The following is a 16,044-nucleotide window of genomic DNA, read 5'->3' on the forward strand; positions in this document are numbered from 1 at the left end:
CCCAAAGGGAACACCAAGCCGAGTGTTAAAACTGCATTTACTCACAGGTTTTGAGCAGCAAACTCTGTAATGATATTAAAGTGCAATATCCAAGGGAACACTGACTCTGTCAAAGATGATCCAAAAGGAATTGATGAAAAGTCCCAACTACAAACAACAGAATCAAAATAGTCTGAGGGGACACCCGGATTTGAACCAGGGACCTCTTGATCTGCAGTCAAATGCTCTACCACTGAGCTATATCCCCAGCTTTTCAGTAAAATCAGAATGACATAATATCAGTACATCATGAAAGAGTGAGAGGATCATGCTAAGTTGTGCCGGAAAGTACAGGCTTGAAACTGTGGAACAGGAGAAGTAGTCCTTAATATTATTTATTAAAGTAAAACTGGATCATTTAAAAAACAGATTAATTTTTTCATTGCTATTTTATTTGAATAGGCCGTAGTACATAAGACCAATGCCTCTACATACAATGATTGTTTTGAAACATTCTTAAAGGGGAAGAGGTTTTTACGTGACACATTATCATTTGATGATTGGTTACCACAATCACCGAGATGGTGGTGAAGTATGATTGTTTTTTGGCCAAATTACGGAGGAAAAACATTTCTACATACCACTACAATTCGGTATTTGGAAGGAACACCCAAACACCCCTTTCAAGTACCTTCGATTTAATACATCAAAAAAAGCCACTTTGTGCTTGCAACTGGCCTGATTCTTCAGACCAGCCTTCTTGCAACTGCAACGAGGGTTTGAACATCTTGCACGTAGGCAGAGCTTTCAAGGAGAAATTAAATAGTTCCTAATTTGCACAAAAATGAAGTGCTTCAAACAAGCACATACTTTTAATGCACAGGGAAAAGCTGGTATGCACCTGTTACAACGCATTCGTTACTCCGCACTACCATTACAACGCGACTTTTACAACGCATACCATTACAACGCATTGCGCTGGGGGGCGCTATAGAATAGGGAATAAGTATAATTTACTATCCAACACCTTCCCTAGGGTCCACGGGGACTGGAGTTAGAATAGTAAACTATACTTACCACTATCCAGCACCCCAAAGTGCTATGCGTTGTAATGGTATGCGTTGTAATGGTCGCATTGTAATGGTAGGTAGTTGTATCGGTATACGTTGTAACATGGTACATCCAAGCTGGAATATATGTAAGACTGAGGACACAGGTGAAATGAGAAATAGACTGACTGCATCGCTGCACAGTATTCTAAGCCATTTCTTTAGTGCGATTCAAGAGAGCACCAAACAGTATAACAAATTTGTCTATTTGTTTCATAGTCCATTCCCTTTCTTTAGTGCTGTAAAAGGAAGAGCCAAATTCCAAAATAGATCAATGATCTTTCAGAAATTTCCCAAAGGGAATACCAAGCCGAGTGTTAAAACTCCATTTACTCACAGGTTTTGAGCAGCAAACTGTGTAATGCTATTAAAGTGCAATATCCAAGGGAACACTGACTCTGTCAAAGATGATCCAAAAGGAATTGATGAAAAGTCCCAACTACAAACAACAGAATCAATATAGTCTGAAGGGACACCCGGATTTGAACCAGGGACCTCTTGATCTGCAGTCAAATGCTCTACCACTGAGCTATATCCCCAACTTTTCAGTAAAATCAGAATGACATAATATCAGTACATCATGAAAGAGTGAGAGGATCATGCTAAGTTGTGCCGGAAAGTACAGGCTTGAAACTGTGGAACAGGAGAAGTAGTAGTTAATATTATTTATTAAAGGAAAGCTGTATCATTTAAAAAACGGATTACTTTGTTTCATTGCTATTTTATTTGAATAGGCAGTGGTACATAAGACCAATGCCTCTACATACAATGATTGTTTTGAAACATTCTTAAAGGGGAAGAGGTTTTTACGTGACACATTATCATTTGATGATTGGTTACCACAATCACCGAGATGGTGGTGAAGTATGATTGTTTTTTGGCCAAATTACGATGGAAAAACATTTCTACATACCACTACAATTCGGTATTTGGAAGGAACACCCAAACACCCCTTTCAAGTACCTTTGATTTAATACATCAAAAAAAGCCACTTTGTGCTTGCAACTGGCCTGATTCTTCAGACCAGCCTTCTTGCAACTGCAACGAGGGTTTGTACATCTTGCACGTAGGCAGAGCTTTCAAGGAGAAATTAAATAGTTCCTAAGTTGCACAAAAATGAAGTGCTTCAAACAAACACATACTTTGTATGGACAGAGAAGAGATGGAATATATGTAAGACTGAGGACACAGGTGTAATGAGAAATAGATTGATTGCATAGCTGCCCAGTATTCTAAGCCATTTCTTTAGTGCGATTCAAGAGAGCACCAAACAGTATAACAAATTTGTCAATTGGTTTCATAGTCCATTCCCTTTGTTTAGAGCTGTGAAAGGTAGAGCCGAATTCCAAAATAGATCAATGATGTTTCAGAAATTTCCCATAGGGAATACCAAGCCCAGTGTAAAAAATGCAGTTACTCACAAGTTTTAATCAGCAACACTGTAATGTTATTAAAGTGTAACATCCAAGGGAACACTGACTATGTCAAAGATGATCCAAATGGGATTCATGAAAATTCCCAACTAAAAACAGCAGATTCAAAATAGTATGAGGGGACACCCGGATTTGAACCAGGGACCTCTTGATCTGCAGTCAAATGCTCTACCACTGAGCTATATCCCCAGCTGTCAGCCAAGATCAGAATGACAATACATCAGTACATCATGAAAGAGTGAGAGGATCATGCTAAGTTGTGCCGGAAAGTACAACCTTGAAACTGTAGAACTGTAGAAGTAGTTCTTAATATTATTTATTAAAGGAAAAATGGATCATTAAGAAAATATATGTATTTGTTTGATTGGTATTTTATTTGAATAGGCAGTGGTACATAGGACCAATGCCTGCACTTAAAATGTTTGTTTTGAAACATTCTCAAAGGGGAAGAGGTTTTTACGGGATACCTTATTGTTTCATGTTTGGTTACCACAATCACCGAGATGGTGATAAAGTATGATTGTTTTGGGTCACATTACGTTGGAAAAACATTTCTACATACCACTACAATTCGGTATTTGGAAGGTACACCCAAACACCCCTTTCACGGAGCTTCGATTTAAAACATCAGAAAAGGCCACTTTGTGCTTGCAAATGGCCTGATTCTTGAGGCCAGCCTTCTTGCAACTGCAACAATGGTTCGTACATCTTGCACGTAGGCAGAGCATTTAAGGAGAAATTAAATAGTTCCTACGTTGCACAAAAATGAAGTGCTTCAAACAAGCACATACTTTGGATGCACAGGGAAAAGGTGGAATATATGTAAGACTGAGGACACAGGTGAAATGAGAAATAGACTGACTGTATCGCTGCACAGTATTCTAAGCCATTTCTTTAGTGCGATTCAAGAAAGCACCAAACAGTATAACGAATTTGTCAATTTATTTCATAGTCCATTCCCTTTCTTTAGTGCTGTAAAAGGAAGAGCCAAATTCCAAAATAGATCAATGATCTTTCAGAAAGTTCCCAAAGGGAACACCAAGCCGAGTGTTAAAACTGCATTTACTCACAGGTTTTGAGCAGCAAACTCTGTAATGATATTAAAGTGCAATATCCAAGGGAACACTGACTCTGTCAAAGATGATCCAAAAGGAATTGATGAAAAGTCCCAACTACAAACAACAGAATCAAAATAGTCTGAGGGGACACCCAGATGTGAACCAGGGACCTCTTGATCTGCAGTCAAATGCTCTACCACTGAGCTACATCCCCAGCTTTTCAGTAAAATCAGAATGACATAATATCAGTACATCATGAAAGAGTGAGAGGATCATGCTAAGTTGTGCCGGAAAGTACAGGCTTGAAACTGTGGAACAGGAGAAGTAGTCCTTAATATTATTTATTAAAGTAAAACTGGCTCATTTAAAAAACAGATTAATTTGTTTCATTGCTAATTTATTTGAATAGGCAGTGGTACATAAGACCAATGCCTCTACATACAATGATTGTTTTGAAACATTCTTAAAGGGGAAGAGGTTTTTACGTGACACATTATCATTTGATGATTGGTTACCACAATCACCGAGATGGTGGTGAAGTATGATTGTTTTTTGGCCAAATTACGATGGAATAATATTTCTACATACCACTACAATTCGGTATTTGGAAGGAACACCCAAACACCCCTTTCAAGTACCTTCGATTTAATACATCAAAAAAAGCCACTTTGTGCTTGCAACTGGCCTGATTCTTCAGACCAGCCTTCTGGAAAGGGGCGACCACTCGGTCCCCCCGAACGTATGGTGGAGTACCCCGATCCCCCCGGAGGCCATCTTGGGCGGGGGGCGAGTCCCGGCTGGTATGCCCGAAGCGGCGTAGCCGGGGCGCGCCTTTTCCCGCCCTGTAGGGGGTTGTCCTAGATGCTGACGCCGCCGGCCACGCCCCCGGGGGGCAGGCGGAGGCGGGTTTACGCCCGCCCGAAGACGGATAAAAGGAGCAACAAGCCAAGAAAGCATCCTCTTGTTCCTGTGCTCTGAAGCTGCACCTCCCCGCTGCACGTGAGCTCGAGACGGAACGAAGAGCCAATTTTGAGCGTTGTAATCTTTCTCTTTGTCTTACAGATATCTTCGCTTGAGAATGCCGGGCAAGAAGGTCGGAAAGCGGGTCGGTACCGATCAGATGCTACGCATGCTCATAAAGGAGGTAGCCGATTTGAAGAAGCAGATGGCGGCTAAAGACGGGGAGGGAGGACCGAAGCGAGTCATCGGACCAGCTTTGCCGGGAGTAGTCCCTAGCGGGAGAGGCAAGAGGTCAAAGAGGGGGGCACTTGGGGGGGAAACCCCGGTTCCCGATATTCCACTTGAGGAGCCAACCTCGGTTCCGAAGGAGGGGCATCCGATCCCCGTGGTGGTCACCCCCGTGAACGGGGAAGATATGCCCCCCGAATTGGCGGCGCAATTGGCAGCGTGGTTGGGGAAAGATAGTAAGGGCGCCACGGCTGACGACGCCCAGGCAGTAATGAGACAGCTGCGGGAATCCAGAGAGGCCGCGAAGGCACCATCTTCTGTTCCCCCACAGGTTCCGGCGGCTGAAAGTGCAGCAGGCCCAAGTTCGACAGCAAGTGCGGGATCTACTGCAGGTAAGCGGCCATTGCCGATTGCGGGGGAGGGGTCTGTACCTTCTCGAAGGGAGAAGATTGCCCAGCATGTTCCACTGGAAATTAAGGAAATGATTTGGGCGGATAAGTATGTAAACATGTTTTCATTGCTTACCGACCACTACGAGATAGAGCATGTGAAGAGCCAAAAGGAGCTCATGCATCCGAGTGTTTGGCGCGCGAAAATGGCCGCCTTTAAGGTTGACGAAAACATAGGTACTTGGGGCAGAAAGTGGGGCATTTTTACCTCCATCATGGGTGAGCGCAGGCCCGAGTTATTGACCGAGTTGCCTATTTATCAGTCACGTATCATGGAATATTCCCTCACGTATGGGGGCAATCAGTGGTTCTGTTATGACAATCTTTTTAGAAAGGCTAAGGAGCACAACCCAGTTCTAACATGGGATTGTTTCGACTCTGTCTCGTGGCAGAAAATGGAGAGTTCAGGAATGTTAAAGGTGCCGTTGTCAGGGAGTAATGGGGGTGAATCATCCCGCCAACCCTCTGGGACACCCTTTCGGACAGGTGCAGGTAACGAACACCACCCGAAGTCGAGTGGCAACACGGGTAAAAAGGGGATTTGTTGGAATTTCAACAAGGGAAAATGTACGAGGCCCCAGGGGTCATGCAAGTTCAGACATGAATGTGGGGGGTGTGGGCAGTCATCCCATCCTGAGTCCATGTGCAGAGCCAAGACGGGTGATAACGGTGGTAAGGGAAGCGCCAAACAGGTCTGAAATAGTCCGAGGGGCGCCTTTACCTACTCCGATTGATACCATGGCAATGATTCCTTGGCTCAACGAATACCCGGATCATGCTTCCGCTGGGGTGTTGCGGGACGGGTTTTAATATGGTTTCCGCATCCCAGTGGGGGATTTTCACGGTGTAGCAAACTGTAAGAACCAACTGTCGGCCTTGCAGCATTCGGCGGTAGTTCAGGTAAAGATTGGGAAGGAGGTGACTCGAGGTCGTGTTGCCGGTCCATTCGATTTTCCACCGGTTGCTAACTTTGTTTGTTCCCCTCTAGGGGTGGTCCCCAAGAAGGACCCGGGGGAGTTTCGGCTAATACATAACTTGTCAGCCCCACGTGGTCTTTCCGTGAACGATGCGATAGACCCGGAAGTGTGTTCGGTGCGGTACGCATCTTTTGATGAGGCCGTCGCCATGTTGAATCGCCTGGGGCCCGGGGCGCTGATGGCAAAATCGGATATCGAGTCAGCGTTCCGGTTGCTCCCGGTACACCCAGACGACCAGCGTCTCCTTGGTTTTTTCAGGGTCGCTATTACATGGATAGATGTATGCCAATGGGGTGCTCTATATCTTGTGCCTATTTTGAGAAATTCAGTTGTTTTCTGCAATGGGCATTCACAAGGAAAACGGGTTTTCGACATGTTATGCATTATCTCGATGACTTTCTGTTTTTGGGGGCAGCCGGGGATCCTGAATGTGGTAAGGCCTTACATGAATTTCGTGTCTTAATGAATCAATTTGGTGTGCCATTGGCGCCAGGTAAGACTGTGGGTCCCTCAACTTTGCTCGAGTTCCTGGGGATCGAGCTCGACTCGGTAGAAGGTTGTTTTAGATTACCCAGGGAAAAAGTGTTAAAATTTGGGACATCCCTTGAAACATGTATTCGTGCGACGAAAGTAAACCTGCATCAATTGCAACAAGTGGTGGGTCAGTTGAATTTTGCCCTAAGAGTGATGCCAATGGCCCGCCCCTTTTCCCGCTCGATTGCACAAGCCATGGTTGGCCTGAAGGAAGGACATCACCGCACGAGGCTCTCGGCAGAGGTTCGCCAGGACATGCTCATTTGGTTGGCATTTCTGGCGGATTTCAATGGTCGAATTGTCTGGAACAAACCAGCGGTGTCCTCCGAGGAGCTAGGGCTTTGGACAGATTCGGCGGGGAGTATAGGTTTTGGGGCCATATTTGGGACACAATGGTCGGCTCAAAAATGGCCGTCATGGTGGCACGAGTGCGGGCTGACGAGTAACATTGCTTTTCTCGAACTCTTCCCTATTCTGGTGGCCTTGACAACGTGGCCAGAGGGGTTCCGGGATCACTCTGTGGTGTTCTGGTCTGATAACATGACTGTGGTTGAATGTATCAATAGTCAGGCAGCACGTTGCAAATGGATTCTGAGACTGCTCAAAGAAATTGTGTTATTATGTATGCAGTTGAATGTGCTCTTTAGGGCAAGACATGTCCCGGGGGTACTGAACCAAGCGGCTGATGCACTTTCTCGTTTCCGTATGCAGGCCTTCTGGGGTTTTCTGCCCACAGCGGACCCGGTGGCGGCACCCTTTCCCGAAGCTCTCTGGTCTCTCGGTGCCCCGAACTACAAAACCTCGTGGGAGAGAGTTTAGCACCCAGGACAAGGAAGGCATATGAAGGGGCGTTCCGTTCCTATTGGTCCTTTTTGGGTTCTGCTAGGGGGGAGCTTTGGGGACAGGAAGAGCTGGTCGTAAAATTCTTGCTGTCTTTACATCAGGCAGGCAAATCAGTTGCTACGGCCCAGAGGCATCGGGCCGCCATTTCCTTTATGGCAAAGGCTCATGGGATTCAGGACCCGACAGCGTCTTTTGTGGTTCAGAAAGCGCTACGTGGGTGGCAACGCCTTGAGGGTCGCAGAGTAGATGAGAGGCACCCGATAGGTCTGGATAGGTTGGCCCTGTTATTCTCCGTACTCCCTGCAACATGTTCATCCCAGTATGAAACTGTGTTATTCCGAGCCGCATTTGCGCTAGCATTCCATGGGGCTATGCGGGTAGGCGAACTAGTGGCAAAGAACAAGCATGATACGATGGGGGGACTGTGCCGCGAGCACATCCGGGTCAAGGTCGAGACGATGGCTGTCTTGTTTTTCAGGTCAAAAACCGATCAGGGTGCGATTGGGGACTGCATAATCATTCAGAGGATTCCCGGGTCTTCCATGTGCCCTGTTGTTTGCGTAGAGGAGTATTTAGCGCAGAGGGTGGCATCATGGGGGGGGACCTTGTTGAGACACGCTGACGCCACCCCACTGACGAGGTTTCAGTTCCGGCGGGTGCTTGCGATGTCAATTTCGGCCGCGGGCTTGAACCCCGGCGACTTCGGGACCCACTCCTTTCGGATAGGGGCTGCTACTGAGGCTACAGCCAGGGGTCTGAGTGTGGAAAAGGTAATGCGTTTGGGGCGTTGGTCCTCGAACTGTTACAAAAGGTATGTGCGGTTGCACATGTTGTGAAGCTGTAATGATGTACTCATGCTTCTTGTTTTTGTTTGGTTTTCAGTTGCGCAACCTTACGAGGCGGGGCGGACTGTGCAGTCGACCCGACACCTGGGAACCAGCGGTCAGACATCACCGGCTGCGGAAAGAGAGGTGTGGGTCGTGGGCCACTCATACGTGAGGCGTGCCGCAGACGTATTCAAGGCAGGTGACATGATTCACATGGCTGGGGAATACGGGTACAGGGTAACCTTCTACGGAAGGGGTGGGCTCTGTATTGACCAGTTTCAATACTTTTTCGAGGGTTTGTTAGGGCGGACAAGGTCACCGCCGCCTATAATCATAGTCCATCTTGGGGGTAATGATTTGGTGACCACTGGTAGACGACTGCTTCTCGAGGCAATGCTTTCCACTGTAAGTTGGTTAGCGAGAAGAGTTCCAGGGTGCACCATTGCATGGTCCCATATGATTCCACGTAAAGTGTGGCGGGGGGCGATTTCGGTTTCTGCTCTGAACCACTCAGTGAAGAAAGTAAATAACAAGTTGGGTAGATTGTTTCGTTCAAGTGCACTGCATTCTATCCCGCATGGTTGTATCAAAGGGGACAGTATGTATTTGGGAGATGGGGTCCATTTGTCCCGGGTGGGGAATGAGTTACTCATCGGAGACTTCATTGCTTGGCTGAAGAGTGTAAAACATGACCTTTAGGTAGGAGTTTTGTGGGGGGTCCGGATAGCCGGTCAACTATCCGGCCTGTGGCGGTAAGGTCATGATCGGTGAGCAGTAATTGGAAGATCCCTATGGGGGGGCGTCACCCATTACGGATGGGAGCGCTCGGGGGAGGTGGCCATTGGCCCCTCAACGGGGAGGCGGTCCCTTCTAAGGATGGGCCGCCGGAAGGAAAGGAAAGGCGGTCAAGGCCCCTTCCTGGATAGGAGGGGCTACGGGCCCTCCTGGGGAATTTCCCGGGGCCAGGACATCTGCGACGGCAGATGGGTAAGTTGTGTGGGGTTCGGGAGGGGGTTTACGCTACCTTTTAGACACCTCACACGAGTCCTCGGACGACCGTTAAATGGCGTCGAGTCCATTGGGGCCCCCGTCAAGTCAAAGGGAAATTGGTAGATGCACTTGAGGTACGCCTCTGTGCGGTCGCCCCCCCTCACAAGTGAGGGGGGTATTTTCTGGTTTAGGGATCTGACACCGGTTACGACCTTGCCGTTGGCCCTTAACGTTAGGATGTACAATTTCAAGTCAAATGTTTTGTAGGATGTTAGTTCGGCTAGGAGAACCTTTGTATTAGAGATCTGTTAAGGTTAGCCAAACATCGTGATGTGGAAATGAAATTGTACATAATATGAAACTGTTATTTTAATGTTTTAATTTTGTTTCATATTTTAATAAATACGGCCGGGAGGGTCACTCCCTCCCGCCTTCCAAAAGTTCAGAACAGTTTCCAGTTTCCCATCCTTGGGGATTGCGTCGAGAGGGGGTGGCGGGTATCTCTGCCATATGGAAAGGGGCGACCACTCGGTCCCCCCGAACGTATGGTGGAGTACCCCGATCCCCCCGGGAGGCCATCTTGGGCGGGGGGCGAGTCCCGGCTGGTATGCCCGAAGCGGCGTAGCCGGGGCGCGCCTTTTCCCGCCCTGTAGGGGGTTGTCCTAGACGCTGATGCCGCCGGCCACGCCCCGGGGGGCAGGCGGAGGCGGGTTTACGCCCGCCCGAAGACGGATAAAAGGAGCAACAAGCCAAGAAAGCATCCTCTTGTTCCTGTGCTCTGAAGCTGCACCTCCCCGCTGCACGTGAGCTCGAGACGGAACGAAGAGCCAATTTTGACCCACCCACCAGCCCCTGAGGACAGCCAGTTGTTTTGAATAAAGTTGATGTGGTAATTCTATTCCTTGCAGGTTGTGATGTTTGTTGTGTTATTTTGAGTATGCAATAAAGAATGGTCATCTACAGTATGTTTTTCAAATAAAAGTTATTCTACACCAGTATTGATCAGTAATCATACGTGAAATAGTTATGGTTGTTTTTAATTTAGTGATTTTAGTTAAATTGTCGTATTTATTTTGGTCGGGCGGTAAGGTCATGATCGGTGAGCAGTAATTGGAAGATCCCTATGGGGGGGCGTCACCCATTACGGATGGGAGCGCTCGGGGGAGGTGGCCATTGGCCCCTCAACGGGGAGGCGGTCCCTTCTAAGGATGGGCCGCCGGAAGGAAAGGAAAGGCGGTCAAGGCCCCTTCCTGGATAGGAGGGGCTACGGGCCCTCCTGGGGAATTTCCCGGGGCCAGGACATCTGCGACGGCAGATGGGTAAGTTGTGTGGGGTTCGGGAGGGGGTTTACGCTACCTTTTAGACACCTCACACGAGTCCTCGGACGACCGTTAAATGGCGTCGAGTCCATTGGGGCCCCCGTCAAGTCAAAGGGAAATTGGTAGATGCACTTGAGGTACGCCTCTGTGCGGTCGCCCCCCCTCACAAGTGAGGGGGGTATTTTCTGGTTTAGGGATCTGACACTGGTTACGACCTTGCCGTTGGCCCTTAACGTTAGGATGTACAATTTCAAGTCAAATGTTTTGTAGGATGTTAGTTCGGCTAGGAGAACCTTTGTATTAGAGATCTGTTAAGGTTAGCCAAACATCGTAATGTGGAAATGAAATTGTACATAATATGAAACTGTTATTTTAATGTTTTAATTTTGTTTCATATTTTAATAAATACGGCCGGGAGGGTCACTCCCTCCCGCCTTCCAAAAGTTCAGAACAGTTTCCAGTTTTCCATCCTTGGGGATTGCGTCGAGAGGGGGTGGCGGGTATCTCTGCCATATTGCAACTGCTACGAGGGTTTGTCCATCTTGCACGTAGGCAGAGCTTTCAAGGAGAAATTAAATAGTTCCTAAGTTGCACAAAAATGAAGTGCTTCAAACAAACACATACTTTGTATGGACAGAGAAGAGATGGAATATATGTAAGACTGAGGACACAGGTGTAATGAGAAATAGATTGATTGCATAGCTGCCCAGTATTCTAAGCCATTTCTTTAGTGCGATTCAAGAGAGCACCAAACAGTATAACAAATTTGTCAATTGGTTTCATAGTCCATTCCCTTTGTTTAGAGCTGTGAAAGGTAGAGCCGAATTCCAAAATAGATCAATGATGTTTCAGAAATTTCCCATAGGGAATACCAAGCCCAGTATAAAAAATGCAGTTACTCACAAGTTTTAATCAGCAACACTGTAATGTTATTAAAGTGTAACATCCAAGGGAACACTGACTATGTCAAAGATGATCCAAATGGGATTCATGAAAATTCCCAACTACAAACAGCAGATTCAAAATAGTATGAGGGGACATCCGGATTTGAACCAGGGACCTCTTGATCTGCAGTCAAATGCTCTACCACTGAGCTATATCCACAGCTGTCAGCCAAGATCAGAATGACAATATATCAGTATATCATGAAAGAGTGAGAGGATCATGCTAAGTTGTGCCGGAAAGTACAACCTTGAAACTGTGGAACTGTAGAAGTAGTTCTTAATATTATTTATTAAAGGAAAAATGGATCATTAAAAAAAATATATGTATTTGTTTGATTGGTATTTTATTTGAATAGGCAGTGGTACATAGGACCAATGCCTGCACTTAAGATGTTTGTTTTGAAACATTCTCAAAGGGGAAGAGGTTTTTACGGGATACCTTATTGTTTCATGTTTGGTTACCACAATCACTCAGATGGTGATGAAGTATGATTGTTTTGGGTCACATTACGGTGGAAAAACATTTCTACATACCACTGCAATTCGGTATTTGGAAGGTACACCCAAACACCCCTTTCACGGACCTTCGATTTAAAACATCAGAAAAAGCCACTTTGTGCTTGCAAATGGCCTGATTCTTCAGGCCAGCCTTCTTGCAACTGCAACAATGGTTCGTACATCTTGCACATAGGCAGAGCATTTAAGGAGAAATTAAATAGTTCCTACGTTGCACAAAAATGAAGTGCTTCAAACAAGCACATACTTTGGATGCACAGGGAAAAGGTGGAATATATGTAAGACTGAGGACACAGGTGAAATGAGAAATAGACTGACTGCATCGCTGCACAGTATTCTAAGCCATTTCTTTAGTGCGATTCAAGAAAGCACCAAACAGTATAACAAAAATGTCAATTTATTTCATAGTCCATTCCCTTTCTTTAGTGCTGTAAAAGGAAGAGCCAAATTCCAAAATAGATCAATGATCTTTCAGAAAGTTCCCAAATGGAACACCAAGCCGAGTGTTAAAACTGCATTTACTCACAGGTTTTGAGCAGCAAACTCTGTAATGATATTAAAGTGCAATATCCAAGGGAACACTGACTCTGTCAAAGATGATCCAAAAGGAATTGATGAAAAGTCCCAACTACAAACAACAGAATCAAAATAGTCTGAGGGGACCCCCGGATTTGAACCAGGGACCTCTTGATCTGCAGTCAAATGCTCTACCACTGAGCTATATCCCCAGCTTTTCAGTAAAATCAGAATGACATAATATCAGTACATCATGAAAGAGTGAGAGGATCATGCTAAGTTGTGCCGGAAAGTACAGGCTTGAAACTGTGGAACAGGAGAAGTAGTCCTTAATATTATTTATTACAGTAAAACTGGATCATTTAAAAAAACAGATTCATTTGTTTCATTGCTATTTTATTTGAATAGGCAGTGGTACATAAGTCCAATGCCTCTACATACAATGATTGTTTTGAAACATTCTTAAAGGGGAAGAGGTTTTTACGTGACACATTATCATTTGATGATTGGTTACCACAATCACCGAGATGGTGGTGAAGTATGATTGTTTTTTGGCCAAATTACGGAGGAAAAACATTTCTACATACCACTACAATTCGGTATTTGGAAGGAACACCCAAACACCCCTTTCAAGTACCTTCGATTTAATACATCAAAAAAAAGCCACTTTGTGCTTGCAACTGGCCTGATTCTTCAGACCAGCCTTCTTGCAACTGCAACGAGGGTTTGAACATCTTGCACGTAGGCAGAGCTTTCAAGGAGAAATTAAATAGTTCCTACGTTGCACAAAAATGAAGTGCTTCAAACAAGCACATACTTTGGATGCACAGGGAAAAGGTGGAATATATGTAAGACTGAGGACACAGGTGAAATGAGAAATAGACTGACTGCATCGCTGCACAGTGTTCTAAGCCATTTCTTTAGTGCGATTCAAGAAAGCACCAAACAGTATAACACATTTGTCAATTTATTTCATAGTCCATTCCCTTTCTTTAGTGCTGTAAAAGGAAGAGCCAAATTCCAAAATAGATCAATGATCTTTCAGAAAGTTCCCAAATGGAACACCAAGCCGAGTGTTAAAACTGCATTTACTCACAGGTTTTGAGCAGCAAACTCTGTAATGATATTAAAGTGCAATATCCAAGGGAACACTGACTCTGTCAAAGATGATCCAAAAGGAATTGATGAAAAGTCCCAACTACAAACAACAGAATCAAAATAGTCTGAGGGGACACCCGGATTTGAACCAGGGACCTCTTGATCTGCAGTCAAATGCTCTACCACAGAGCTATATCCCCAGCTTTTCAGTAAAATCAGAATGACATAATATCAGTACATCATGAAAGAGTGAGAGGATCATGCTAAGTTGTGCCGGAAAGTACAGGCTTGAAACTGTGGAACAGGAGAAGTAGTAGTTAATATTATTTATTAAAGTAAAACTGGATCATTTAAAAGACGGATTCATTTGTTTCATTGCTATTTTATTTGAATAGGCAGTGGTACATAAGACCAATGCCTCTACATACAATGATTGTTTTGAAACATTCTTAAAGGGGAAGAGGTTTTTACGTGACACATTATCATTTGATGATTGGTTACCACAATCACCGCGATGGTGGTGAAGTATGATTGTTTTTTGGCCAAATTACGGAGGAAAAACATTTCTACATACCACTACAATTCGGTTTTTGGAAGGAACACCCAAACACCCCTTTCAAGTACCTTCGATTTAATACATCAAAAAAAGCCACTTTGTGCTTGCAACTGGCCTGATTCTTCAGACCAGCCTTCTTGCAACTGCAACGAGGGTTTGAACATCTTGCACGTAGGCAGAGCTTTCAAGGAGAAATTAAATAGTTCCTACGTTGCACAAAAATGAAGTGCTTCAAACAAGCACATACTTTGGATGCACAGGGAAAAGGTGGAATATATGTAAGACTGAGGACACAGGTGAAATGAGAAATAGACTGACTGCATCGCTGCACAGTGTTCTAAGCCATTTCTTTAGTGCGATTCAAGAAAGCACCAAACAGTATAACACATTTGTCAATTTATTTCATAGTCCATTCCCTTTCTTTAGTGCTGTAAAAGGAAGAGCCAAATTCCAAAATAGATCAATGATCTTTCAGAAATTTCCCAAAGGGAATACCAAGCCGAGTGTTAAAACTCCATTTACTCACAGGTTTTGAGCAGCAAACTATGTAATGCTATTAAAGTGCAATATCCAAGAGAACACTGACTCTGTCAAAGATGATCCAAAAGGAATCGATGAAAAGTCCCAACTACAAACAACAGAATCAAAATAGTCTGAGGGGACACACGGATTTGAACCAGGGACCTCTTGATCTGCAGTCAAATGCTCTACCACTGAGCTATATCCCCAACTTTTCAGTGAAATCAGAATGACATAATATCAGTACATCATGAAAGAGTGAGAGAATCATGCTAAGTTGTGCCGGAAAGTACAGGCTTGAAACTGTGGAACAGGAGAAGTAGTAGTTAATATTATTTATTAAAGGAAATCTGTATCATTTAAAAAACAGATTAATTTGTTTCATTGCTAATTTATTTGAATAGGCATTGGTACATAAGACCAATGCCTCTACATACAATGATTGTTTTGAAACATTCTTAAAGGGGAAGAGGTTTTAACGTGACACATTATCATTTGATGATTGGTTACCACAATCACCGAGATGGTGGTGAAGTATGATTGTTTTTTGGCCAAATTACGATGGAAAAATATTTCTACATACCACTACAATTCGGTATTTGGAAGGAACACCCAAACACCCCTTTCAAGTACCTTCGATTTAATACATCAAAAAAAGCCACTTTGTGCTTGCAACTGGCCTGATTCTTCAGACCAGCCTTCTTGCAACTGCAACGAGGGTTTGTACATCTTGCACGTAGGCAGAGCTTTCAAGGAGAAATTAAATAGTTCCTAAGTTGCACAAAAATGAAGTGCTTCAAACAAACACATACTTTGTATGGACAGAGAAGAGATGGAATATATGTAAGACTGAGGACACAGGTGTAATGAGAAATAGATTGATTGCATAGCTGCCCAGTATTCTAAGCCATTTCTTTAGTGCGATTCAAGAGAGCACCAAACAGTATAACAAATTTGTCAATTGGTTTCATAGTCCATTCCCTTTGTTTAGAGCTGTGAAAGGTAGAGCCGAATTCCAAAATAGATCAATGATGTTTCAGAAATTTCCCATAGGGAATACCAAGCCCAGTGTAAAAAATGCAGTTACTCACAAGTTTTAATCAGCAACACTGTAATGTTATTAAAGTGTAACATCCAAGGGAACACTGACTATGTCAAAGATGATCCAAATGGGATTCATGAAAATTCC

The 16,044-nt window shown here is 44.6% G+C and overlaps 8 non-coding genes across 8 annotated transcripts; all 8 read right to left on the bottom strand.

The window, feature by feature from the left end:
- Positions 1–175: 175 nt before the first annotated feature.
- Positions 176–247, bottom strand: TRNAC-GCA (transfer RNA cysteine (anticodon GCA)). Its single transcript has one exon. It is a non-coding gene; the product is annotated as a tRNA-Cys (tRNA).
- Positions 248–1,555: 1,308 nt separating this feature from the next.
- On the bottom strand, positions 1,556–1,627 carry TRNAC-GCA (transfer RNA cysteine (anticodon GCA)). The gene has a single exon. It is a non-coding gene; the product is annotated as a tRNA-Cys (tRNA).
- Positions 1,628–2,638: 1,011 nt separating this feature from the next.
- On the bottom strand, positions 2,639–2,710 carry TRNAC-GCA (transfer RNA cysteine (anticodon GCA)). Its single transcript has one exon. It is a non-coding gene; the product is annotated as a tRNA-Cys (tRNA).
- A 1,011-nt stretch (positions 2,711–3,721) lies between these two features.
- Positions 3,722–3,793, bottom strand: TRNAC-GCA (transfer RNA cysteine (anticodon GCA)). Its single transcript has one exon. It is a non-coding gene; the product is annotated as a tRNA-Cys (tRNA).
- Positions 3,794–11,738: 7,945 nt separating this feature from the next.
- On the bottom strand, positions 11,739–11,810 carry TRNAC-GCA (transfer RNA cysteine (anticodon GCA)). Its single transcript has one exon. It is a non-coding gene; the product is annotated as a tRNA-Cys (tRNA).
- A 1,012-nt stretch (positions 11,811–12,822) lies between these two features.
- On the bottom strand, positions 12,823–12,894 carry TRNAC-GCA (transfer RNA cysteine (anticodon GCA)). Its single transcript has one exon. It is a non-coding gene; the product is annotated as a tRNA-Cys (tRNA).
- Positions 12,895–13,908: 1,014 nt separating this feature from the next.
- Positions 13,909–13,980, bottom strand: TRNAC-GCA (transfer RNA cysteine (anticodon GCA)). Its single transcript has one exon. It is a non-coding gene; the product is annotated as a tRNA-Cys (tRNA).
- Positions 13,981–14,992: 1,012 nt separating this feature from the next.
- TRNAC-GCA (transfer RNA cysteine (anticodon GCA)) lies at positions 14,993–15,064 on the bottom strand. Its single transcript has one exon. It is a non-coding gene; the product is annotated as a tRNA-Cys (tRNA).
- Between the last annotated feature and the right edge of the window lie 980 nt (positions 15,065–16,044).

The sequence above is a fragment of the Lissotriton vulgaris genome, chromosome 1_1 (assembly GCF_964263255.1).
Source record: "Lissotriton vulgaris chromosome 1_1, aLisVul1.2, whole genome shotgun sequence".
Classification (NCBI taxonomy): Eukaryota; Metazoa; Chordata; class Amphibia; order Caudata; family Salamandridae; genus Lissotriton; species Lissotriton vulgaris.